Source organism: Notamacropus eugenii, chromosome 3 (genome assembly GCF_028372415.1).
Source record: "Notamacropus eugenii isolate mMacEug1 chromosome 3, mMacEug1.pri_v2, whole genome shotgun sequence".
Classification (NCBI taxonomy): Eukaryota; Metazoa; Chordata; class Mammalia; order Diprotodontia; family Macropodidae; genus Notamacropus; species Notamacropus eugenii.
The window spans coordinates 265112337-265123684 of record NC_092874.1 but is presented as its reverse complement, the minus strand read 5'-3'; positions in this window follow the sequence as shown (position 1 = coordinate 265123684).

Here is an 11348-nt window from a genome sequence, read left to right as displayed (position 1 = left end):
GATTTGATAAATCTTTGTTCAATAGTGATTAAGAGCATTTTTTATATGACTATAGATATCTTTAATTAATTCCTCTGAAAACTGCCTATTCATATCCATTGACCATTTATCAATTGGGGAATGACTTGTATTCTTTTAAATCTGACTCAGTTTTTATGTAGAAGAAAGGCCTCATTTGTAAGATATATGGTGAAGTGACTCATGTATACAAAATCAGAGTCTTTCTTAAATGGTCAAATGATGTGAAAATCAGTTTTCAGAGGAAGAAAAATAATATCAATGTTTTTATGAAAAAATGTTCTAAATCTTTATTGATTAGAGAAATTCAAATTAAAATAACTGTGAGTTACCTCCTCATACCTATAGACTGGCATAACTTGAGAGAAAAAGGAAAATGATAAATGCTGAAAGGGCTGTGGGAAACTCAGTAACACTGTTGGTGGGAGTTGCAAATGGGTCCAACCATTCTGAAGTACAAACTATGCCCAAAGGCCTATAAAACTATTACTACCTTTTGACCCAGCAATACCACTACTAAGTCTGTATCTCAAAAAGATCAGAAGAGACAGACAAGGACTTATATGTATAAAAAACATTTATTGCAGCTTTTTATGTGATGGCAAAGAATTAGATATTGAGAAGATGCCCCCTCCCCCATTGGAGAATGACTGAACAATTTTGGGATAGGATGGTAATAGAATAATATTGGGCTATAAGACATGATGAGGGGAATGGTGTCACAGAAAATTGTTCCACCAAAAAATTAGTTCAAAACAAAGTAAATAGAACCAGGAGATCAGAGTGCAACATTGTAGTAATGATCAACTATGAAAAACTTAGCTCTTCTGATTAATATAATGATAGAAGACAATTATGAAGGAATCATGATGAACAAAGCTGTATCTTCATACAGAGAGATAACTGAATTCAGTGAAAATTGAAACATGTCTTATTTTGAACTCTTTATTTTTCTTCTATTTTTTTTTTTGTCATAGCATGGCTAAAAGGGAAAGATGTTTTGCATGACTTCACATATGTAATTATATTACTTGCCTTCTCAGTGGGTGGGGGAGAAGCTGAAAGAAGCAAGAACCTTTGGAACTCAAAATTTAAAAAAATGAATTGAAGGAAATCATTTTCTATTATATTAATAACTAATTATTAAAACAGGATTAAGATTTTTCCTTTTATTTCCTCATTCAGTGACCTGACTAGCTTAGTCTGTCAGTCTCTGGAGGATATGGGTGAAAGATGAAATTTCCCTAATCTTAGAGGAACAGGTTCCTCAATCTTGGGCTCGACCCCACCCAACTAAGAGACCTTATTTCTGTTTAGAGTATAAACAAAATCTCATGTATGTGAAATCCTGCCCCAAAGCAATAAGCCCATGCTCTTGTGCCCCTCCATTAGAATTTTAGGTTCACCCAGGTCATGAAGGAGAAAACTAACCAGAGTGTTAAGGTAGAGAGGGATTCTTTTGTCCAGATTGCTAGAGGTGGTTGAATCTCATGATCAAGCCATGTTCTCAGAAGGAGGAGCTGAGGACTTTTAGCCCACCTCCTCTTCAACTGTCCAAGAATAAGTGTTGATTATCACCTGTCAAGGGCACCCTCATTCCTAAACCTATTTAAAACATTGTGTTTCCATAGTTTTTTCTTTAGTTTTCAAGAAAAATCACTATCAATTTATTATTAGGTAGCCTAATTAATAAATTGACTGTTAATGACTAAGAAACTCTATCTCTTTGGATTTTTCACATAGCAGAATGTCAAAAAAGAAATATATAGTATTTTAAAGTAAATAAACTCAAGATTTAAATGTATAAGGAATATCCACAATGAATTCCAGGTATTATTGAATGAATGAATAGTGGTTATATACAGAATTATGAAAATCACTTTATTCAACTCTTTTATATAAAGGGGAAAAGTCTAGTGGCAAATGAGTGAAAAATTCAATGCTGCTTCTATGAACATGGTAATAAATTAAATATCCCTTACATATATATTTGTTACTTGATGGTATGTGCTTTTAAGAGATTGAAGTCAAGATTTATGGCACAAATGTATAAATGTTACTTTTTTATTGGGATATTTCAGTAAAAGCCTTTGTTATGATTCATTGTATACCTTGACTGATCTCACACACACACACACACACGCACACACACACACACACACACACACACAGCTTTACACAATACACTGTCATTAAAAAAGGACAAATTTCACATAATGTCTGTAACACTTACTTAAAACTTTGTCTTTATGAGGGATAAATCTAAGTCCACATCCTACTGTGACTTCCTATTGCATTTTGAATAGCACTACAACTTTAAAAGGTGGCTGAAGGGTTATTAAAGTGAAAATCTCAGAGGAATTGTCAATTGCAGAAGAGACTAAGAGGAGACAAGAGGAATTTCATGGCATGGTGGAAGTAAATTTCAGTAATGGAGTCATTGTCGTACCAAAGGGAATAAGTGACAGATGTAGAAAATAGCAGCAGGCTCATGCCAAAATATCTCCAGGATAATATATAAATACTAGATATTTAAGAGTACAAGAGGAAGATATCTGGCAACCTATGAAACACCTTATGAAAAGAGTGCTCTGTTATTGATACAGTTCGAGTTTTCTGGGAATCCTGAAATGTCAGGTTGTAAGGTGGGGTCCTTCCAGTTGAAGGGCAAATTTTATTGTAATGTCAACAGAATTCGGCAAAGTTCCCAGGGCACCTGCAACTTATTAGGGGTGTAACTGTACATTGATAATGCATTTTTTGTTTTAGTATAATCAAGTACTTCTGATTGAATAATGTGATTAAAGAAGATCTTCCCCATCCATTAATGAGCCTAGGAAGATTTGTAGGAAGGCTCACACCTTTTGTTAATGAGACACTGGATCTCAAGGGTTGTGATGCCCTCTGGCTCTGAAAAATATATAAATATTCTTGAGGTGAGGTTTTACTTTAGGGTGTGGTTTGACCAGATGAGATTCTGAGCAACCACTAAGGAGGCCCCTGGGTTTCAAAAGCCCACATGTTGTTTTTCTGTCTCTGGTAACTATGTATGTATGTAATCGTCAGACAGTTGGATCTGTCTGTTGATTTATGATGTATGTATTATGATTTTTTAAAATGGTTATTTATTTACTTTTAGTTTTCAGCATTCATATCCACAAAATTTTGAGTTCCAAATTTTTTCCCCATCTCTCCCCTTTTCCTACCCCATAATGCCTTGCTTTCTGATTACCTCTTCCCTAAATATGCTCTCCCTTCTTTCATACCCCTCCCTTCCCTTATCCCCATCTTCTCTTTTCTTGTATGTAAGGGATATTGATTTCTATACCCCATTACCTGTATTTCTTATTTCCTAGTTGTATGCAAAAACGACTCTCAATATTCATTCCCAATACTTTGAATTCCAACTTCTCTCCCTTCCTCCCTTCCCACCCATCCCAACTGAGAAGGCAAACAATTCAATATAGGCTATATATGTGTAGGTGGGCAAAAGACTGTTTTCTTCAGTGAACTTTTGAACCTCCTTTTCCATTTGGCTAATTCTGCTTTTTAAAGCATTCTTCTCCTCATTGGCTTCTTGCCTCTCTTTTGTCAATTGAGTTAGCCTATTTTTAAAGGTGTTATTTTCTTCAGCATTCTTTTAGGTCTCTTTTAGCAAGCTGTTGACTCCCTTTTCATGATTTTCTTTCATCGCTCTCATTTCTCATCCCAATTTTTCCTCCACCTCTCTTACTTGATTTTCAAAATCCTTTTTGAACTCTTCCATGGCCTGAGACCATTGAATATTTACTTTGGAGATTCTGGATGCAGAATTCTTGATTTCCTCTGTTGGTATGCATTGTTCTTTCTCATCTAAAAGGATGGAAGAAAATGTCTGTTCACCAAGTAAGTAACCTCCTATAATCTTATTTTTTCTCCCTTTTTTTGGGCATTTTCTCAGCCAGTTACTTGACTTTTGAGTCCTTTGTCAAGAGGATGGTATACTCTGGGGACCTATAAGTTCTCAGTTCCACCAAGGTGGCACAATCAAGGGAGAGGAGTTTACTCCTTTTCTGGCCTGCACACTGGTCTAGGAGCAACCAAAAACTTTTCTGTCCAGAATCTGCATTTAGAATTCCCTTACCACAGCTGCCTCCAGCTCTACCACACCAGCACTCCTCCTCACCCCAGGGCCATGCTCAGGGGTGAGGACTCAGATCAGTAGTTCAATTTCCCCAGGGACTCTAGGAGGAGGGCTCTTGAAATGGACTCTGCAGCAGTGCCTGCTGCTGGAGGTTTACCACACTCCCCTCTCCTGTGTAAAGGAATCCTCCCACTGGCCTTTGAAGCTTTTTGTGGAGTTTGTGGGTTGAGCAATCTGGGATCTGCAGCTGCCAGTGGAGCCCTGAAGTGTGTTCTAGGTCCTGTCCCTGCTGCATTGTGCGGCCCACACTGGGCTATGCTATTCTCTGTGCCCTCAACAGACCTTCCTATTGGCCTTCCAGGCCATCCTGGGCTGGAAATCTCCTTTACTCTGATGTTTTGTGGCTTCTGCTGCTCTAGAATTTGTTCAGAGTCATTTTTTACAGGTATTTTATGAGTTGTATGGGGGAGCTTCTACAGGTCCATCTTTCTACTCTGCCATCTTGGCTCCGCCCCCCGCCCCCTCCATATATATATATATATATATATTGCTTATGTGAGACAGTTAGAAGCCATGTCTATCTATCTTGAGATTTTTCTGTATTTTCTCTGAAGTTCAAGGTGCTGATAGCAGGCTCTCCTCTGTATGTCAGATTCCTTGCTTTTATATTATGATGTAGTCAGCAGTATCTGCAAACCTGAAGGAAAGTATGGAGTATTGTGGGACCGGGATAATTGTTGTTTACCAGTTGTGGTGGCTATGACTCTGTGGAGCCTGAGGAGGTGGAGATGGGCAGAACCTGGGCTCCAAACTGTACTGGAGGAGTGAAAGCCCTGAGATTGTATTGCATGCAGAGCCAAGGAACAGGAGCAGAAAACTGCCTGTTAAATGATCCAGCAAAAGTGGAAAAATGTCAGTGTGCCCATGTTGGAGAAGTGAGTGGTAGAAGTGAGTGTGAAAGTTGGAGTGGAGAGCTGCCTACACATAGACCCAGGAAGGAGCTGGCTTTGGCTGGATCCTGCTGTAGGAGGACGAACCCAGCAGCTCTGAGTTCAGCCCAGGGACAAGATAGGACTGCATAACAAGGCTCCTAGTGTGTTTTTTTGTAGTGTTCTCCCGGGACAGTTTGGGCCCAAGGGGAAGGGGTTGCCTATGGTGGGTGGGGGGAAGTGCCATGTACCCCCCCTCCCCCCCCACCAAGAACTCTACCCTGATGGCTTTGTTGCCCAGCCACCTCTGTGGAATTGGAAGCAAGAATTGGGGCATTTCTAAGACTGGGACTTGAATCATTACAGCCTATACCTGAGAGTACCTGCAAGGGCAGTGTGGGGAGGCTACAACCCTAAAAGAATTTTATTTGGACATTTCGTTTTGGATTGACAAAGGAGGAACTGGCTACTCACTCCCCAAAGATTGACTCGCAAAGAATAATGTTAAGTTACGTATTCTACAAAAGTAAAGTTCCTGGTGTGTTTATTTTGTGGGAACTATGTTGTATTTACTTATGAAATTTTAATGTCTATTCAGATACACATTGCCAATGTAATGAATGTGAAAGATCTTGCGACCCAATGTAATGTTAATGAGATTAAAGATCTTTCCCACTCATTAATGGGCCTGTCCGTTAAAGGAAGCTTGATTAAGGCAGGCCCAAACCTTTTGTTTATTTTCTAATGAGGCACTGGTTCTCAAGGGTTGTGATGTCCTCTGGCTCTGAAAAATGTATAAGTACTCTGAGGTGAGCTTTTACTTTGAGGCTCAGTTTTTGGGAGAATGTTTGTGTGCCAGAGGAGACTCTGGGAAACCACTGAGTGGCCCCTGAGCTTTGAAAACCCAGATTTTGGTGCTTCTCTCTCTGGTAAGTAGGTATGTATATAATGGTCAGGCAGTTTGATCTGTTTGTTGATGTATGATGTACCTATTGCTTATGTCAGACAGTTGGAAGCCATGCCTGTTGGTCTTGATTTTTCTGTATTTTCTCTAAGTTCAGGTTGCTGACTTTTTCTCCTGAACAAAGTGAATGACACATGTGCTTGATTAAAGTGATTGTTGACTGCCCAAAATTTGATTTCCTTTTAGGAAAGCGGATCAAAGAAACTGTGATAGCAGACCCTCCTCTATATTGCTTTTAGAGACTGATGTTTATTAATAAAAGAGACAGTGACAGCATCTGGACAGGATTAAGAGGTGGTAAGTAGTCTGGGTTGGGCCAGGTGCAATAGTGAAAGGAATATCAAGTGGGTCAATTAGATGATCTAGGTGAGATTGAGAGAGATCCATATAGGCAAGTGGTCTGGGGTGGGCTAAGTAGGATAATGAAAGGAATGTCATGTAAACTAATTGTTTACTTGATCAAGTGATCAAGTGGGCCAGTGATCTGGGCTGCTGGAATATATGGGAGAATGCAGGGCCTTTAAGGGTCGAGGTCCCATCACCCTATCAGTCTGTCTGTAGGTAGACATTCCCTTTAAAACAATATTATGCACCTATGGAGAGAAAATCGATGAGATGTGAGTGCAGGTTGAAATATATAATTTTACTTTCATAATTTTCTGTTTTTTTTGTGTTTTCTTTTGGAACATGACTTAAGTGGAAACGTTTTGTATTATTTCACATGTATAATCAAGATATTGCTTGCCTTCTCAAGGTGGAGGGAGAGAAAGAATTTAGAAATCAATTAAAATTGAATGTTACTTTTTCCCTGTAATTAGGAATTATTTGATGAAAGAAATAAAAATATATTAAAAATAATTTTAAACCAGTCTCCTGTTCCCACACTCTTTCCATCACCCTGTAGAGACACCACTATGTTTCTTTAGCAATAAACTTTTTATCATGGTAAGTACATTTTGCACCCAAGAATGATTTTGTCTCATCTTATCCTAGTTATCAATGGATAGAGTTGTCTTGTCTCTTTGTGGGAGGAAAAAGAAAAAAAATTATATTGCTATAAATAACTATCTATTTTTATGGGATTGAAAAATGACCTTGCTTCAAATATTAGTATGATTTTATTACTAGCCCAATGTTTATTTGTTTGTTTTCCCACATAATCCTGAAATCTGGTTCTTCAAAGTTAAGAGGATATAAATTTCATTGCTAGATTTCATGATTCAAAATGGTGTGTTAGTAATATGTCAAAAATATTTTATAGTATCTTTGGATGTTTTTCCTTTGAAACACACACATACATCATATATACAGACATATATTATACATACATATGTGTGTGTATTTATGAATGACCTTTTTCTTATTTCATTTTAGTTTTCCTTATTCCAGCTGAGATTTGTACTTGTGACAAAGACAACTCAATTAAGTTAAAAATCTTCAAGGACTATATCTAATAATACATGCCATAATCTGAACATGTTGCCTTCTATTTTTCTCATTTGAAGGAACATGATATTCTTGTCTCATGTTTTCTTTCAAGATTTTTCTTGTTTTTTCTACTAAGCCCATTTAAATTTCCATTTAGCAATCTTTTTTTATTTACATTGTTATATTCATTGAGTAAATTGTTTTTCTCATTCTGCTAAGTTTGCTCTGTATCACTTCATATGAATTTATGAACCTCTGAATCCTTCACTTTAGCCCTGATTGATGTAAGGACTTATAGGTATGCAATATTTCATATACTAACACAGCTTATGTGTTCCTTGGTTTTGCTGAAATGTGTGTGGGTTTTTTTTTTCCTTTTTAAAATTTTGTATTTTTTGTTTTGTTATACATCTGAAAATGTTATCCTGAGGAGGGGTGTAAAGGTTACAGCACACTGTCAATGGCATCCATGTCATAGAAAAAAATGTCAAATATTTTACAGAAAGTGTGGGAAAAGATAGTGGAAACAGAAGTTGGAAGAAATGAAGGAATGAAAGAAGGAAGGGATGAAGGAAGGATGTAAAGAAAAAGGGATAGGGAAAAAGATTAGACAGAGATAAATCTATATACATATATATTTGTATACATACAAACATACACACATATATACATCTATTCACATGTGTGTGTGTGTTTGTCTTTTGTTGACAAAAGAGATCATGCCATCAGAGAAATGATGACATGACTTGCACTTGACTTTGTTTTGAATGAGGGAGGATTGTGCAGGTCACCAGCCTCACTTCTCCTCCAGAGTCATCTGAATCCAGTGACCAGATATTCATCAGGATGACTGGAGATGACCCAGGATGAGGCAGTTGGGGTTAAGTGATCTGCCCAAGGTCACACAGCTAGTGAATATCAAGTATCTGAGGTGAGATTTGAACTCAGGTCCTCCTGACTCCTGCAGTGGGGCTCTATCCACTGCACCACCTAGCTGCCCTATATACACATACACACACATATAGGATGGAGAGAGAGAGAGAGGGAGAGAGAGAGAGAGAGAGAGAGAGAGAGAGAGAGAGAGAGAGAGAGAGAGAGAGAGGGAGGGAGGGAGGGAGAGAGGAAGAGAGGGAGAGAGAGAGAAAAAAGGAGACAGATTTCATCAATTTTCTGTATGTAAGCTGATGACCTTTGGCTTATAACAACAGGCCAAGAAACAGCCAGTCAGTCCCACTAAGTTGGTCCAGGGGAAGCTAAGTAATTCAATGTGACAACAGTGTCGCTAATACCAAAGGAGCAATCTGTATTCATAAACAGGGTTTGTGACTTTTCAGAAATCCACCAAGAAAATATATTTGTTGAAACCAGAAGCCCTAAGGAATTACTGTTTTGATCATCTGCCTTGGTCTTTCCTGAACTATTAGAACTGAATGTAAGAACTGTAGAAATGTTTGAACTAAAGGTCCCTCTGGTTTGATAAAGAAATGTGTCAAAAACATATTTCTTTGAAGGACTGGAGTGCTTCCCTGTGGGGACCGAGTGATGGTAGGGCAATGGAATCCACAATAAAGAAAATGAAAGCAAAAGCACCAAATTAGTTAGAGCTGGTCAGGATGGGAAGAATGACTGGATTATTAAAATGCTGCACAGAATATATAAGACAGAACTGAATGGATGGAAATGCAACCTCTCATCCCTTTGAAAGTTAGAATTGTTTTTTTTTTTTTTTTTATAATAATCAAATGATGCCATATAAGCTTTGTTGTTAGTAATCATACTTTGGAGCTAGAAAAGTCAGATTTTATATTAATAAAGGTGAATAGCTCCACCTAAAAATGTAATTCTTTCTTGAATAATCAGTGTACTCAAGAGGGGTTATATCAAGAGGGCAAAATGTTCACCTGCTGAATTGCTAGAGGAGAAGGGCAGTAGTCTCTCTGTCTGTAAGCTGACCTTAACCTTTTGAATATGATCATTGTCAGCCTTTTCCAGTTCTTTTCTTTTTCCTCTCACCAAAGCCTGACCTACTCTTTACTCAACCCATTCCTCTAGGGGTGGAGTTCAGTAGTCTGAGACTGAATTTGCTTGAAATATTATAAAGGAGAAAGCAACGTGATCAAAAATGACAGCCCGACATCCAGATAGCAAAATGCTACTGAAATAGTGACTTGCCCTGGGAGACAGAGGAGTTAGGTGTCAGAGCCAGGCTTCCATCTCTCTCTCTCATTTTCTCTCTTTCTCTCTCTCTCTCTCTCTCACTCTCTCTCTCTGTCTCGCTCTTTCTCTCTCTCCTGTAAATAGTATTATATTTTTTTCCAACTACATGTAAAGATAGTTTTGAAAATTCATTTTTATAAGATTCTGAGTTCCATTTTTTTTCTCCCTCCCCTTGGCATCAAGCAATCTGATGCAGTTTGTACATATGGAATCATGTAACCAGATTTCCACATTAGTAATGTTGTGAAAGAAGAAATAAAAACAAACGGGAAAACACACACACACACACACAAGCAACAAAAAGTGATAATAGCATTCTCTGATCTGCATTCAAACTCCATAGTTCTTTCTCTGTATATGAATAGTATTTTTTGTCATGTGTGTTTTGGAATTGTCTTTGACCATTGTATTGCTGAGATGAGCTAAGTCAGTCATAGTTAATCAGCACACAGTTACTGTGTATGGTGATCTGGTTCTGCTCACTTCAGTCAGCATCAGTTCATGTAAATCATTCCAGGGTTTGGTTCTTTTTTCTGAAATGCACCTTCTCATCATTTTTTATTACATAATAATGCCATTACATTCATATACTACTTGTTCAACCATTCCTCAATTGATGAGCATTCCCTCAATTTCCAATTCTTTGCCATCACTAAAGGAGCAGCTATAAATATACATACACACAGACACACACACATATATATGTATATATTACATACATACACACATACACATTACACACAGACATATATCTATATCTATATATCCATATCTATCAATCTATCCATCTATCTATCTATCTATCTATCTATCTATCTATCTATCTATCTATCTATCTTAGGGCCTTTTTCCTTTGTTATGATCACTTTGGGATACAGACCTAGTAGTTGTATTGTTGGATCAAAGTGCATGCCCAGTTTGTAGCCCTTTGGGCATAGTTTCAAAATTTCTCTCCAGAATGACTGGATAAGTTCACAACTCCACCAACAATGCAATAAATTTTATAATATTGAAGCAGCCCATCACTCCTCATATAAATCCCACCTGGCCATGGTTTATTATCCTCATGATAAGGTGCTATAATCTCTTTGCTAATATTATATTTAATATATTTGCATTGATATTCATTAAGAAAATTGGCCTATAACTTTCTATGTTTTGGCTCTTTTTGAGTTTGCTACAAGGAACATGCTTGTGTCATAAAGGGAATTTGGTAAGACTCTTTCTTGTCTATTTTTTCCAAACAGTTTATACGGTATTGAAATTAATAGTTCTTTAAATGTTTGTAGAATTAACTTGTAAATCCATCTATGCCTGGAAATTTATTTTGAGAGTTCATTGATGGCTTAATTTTTTTTTTTGAAATAGTATTATTTAAGTATTTCATTTGTTTTCTTTTCTGTTAATCTTGGCAATTTATATTTTTATAAATTGTCATCTTCTTCCCTCCTATTGTCAGATGTATTGGCATATAGTTTGGCAGAATAACTCTTAATTATTGCTTTAATATTCTCTTTATTGGTGACTGAATTCAATAGATACAGACCATAAAGGTAAAAGGCTAGAGTAGAATATAATATGCTTAAGGTGAAGTAACAAAAGTAAAGATAGCAATCCTGATCTCAGACAAAACAAAATGTAGATCTAATTAAAAGAAACAGGAAAGGAG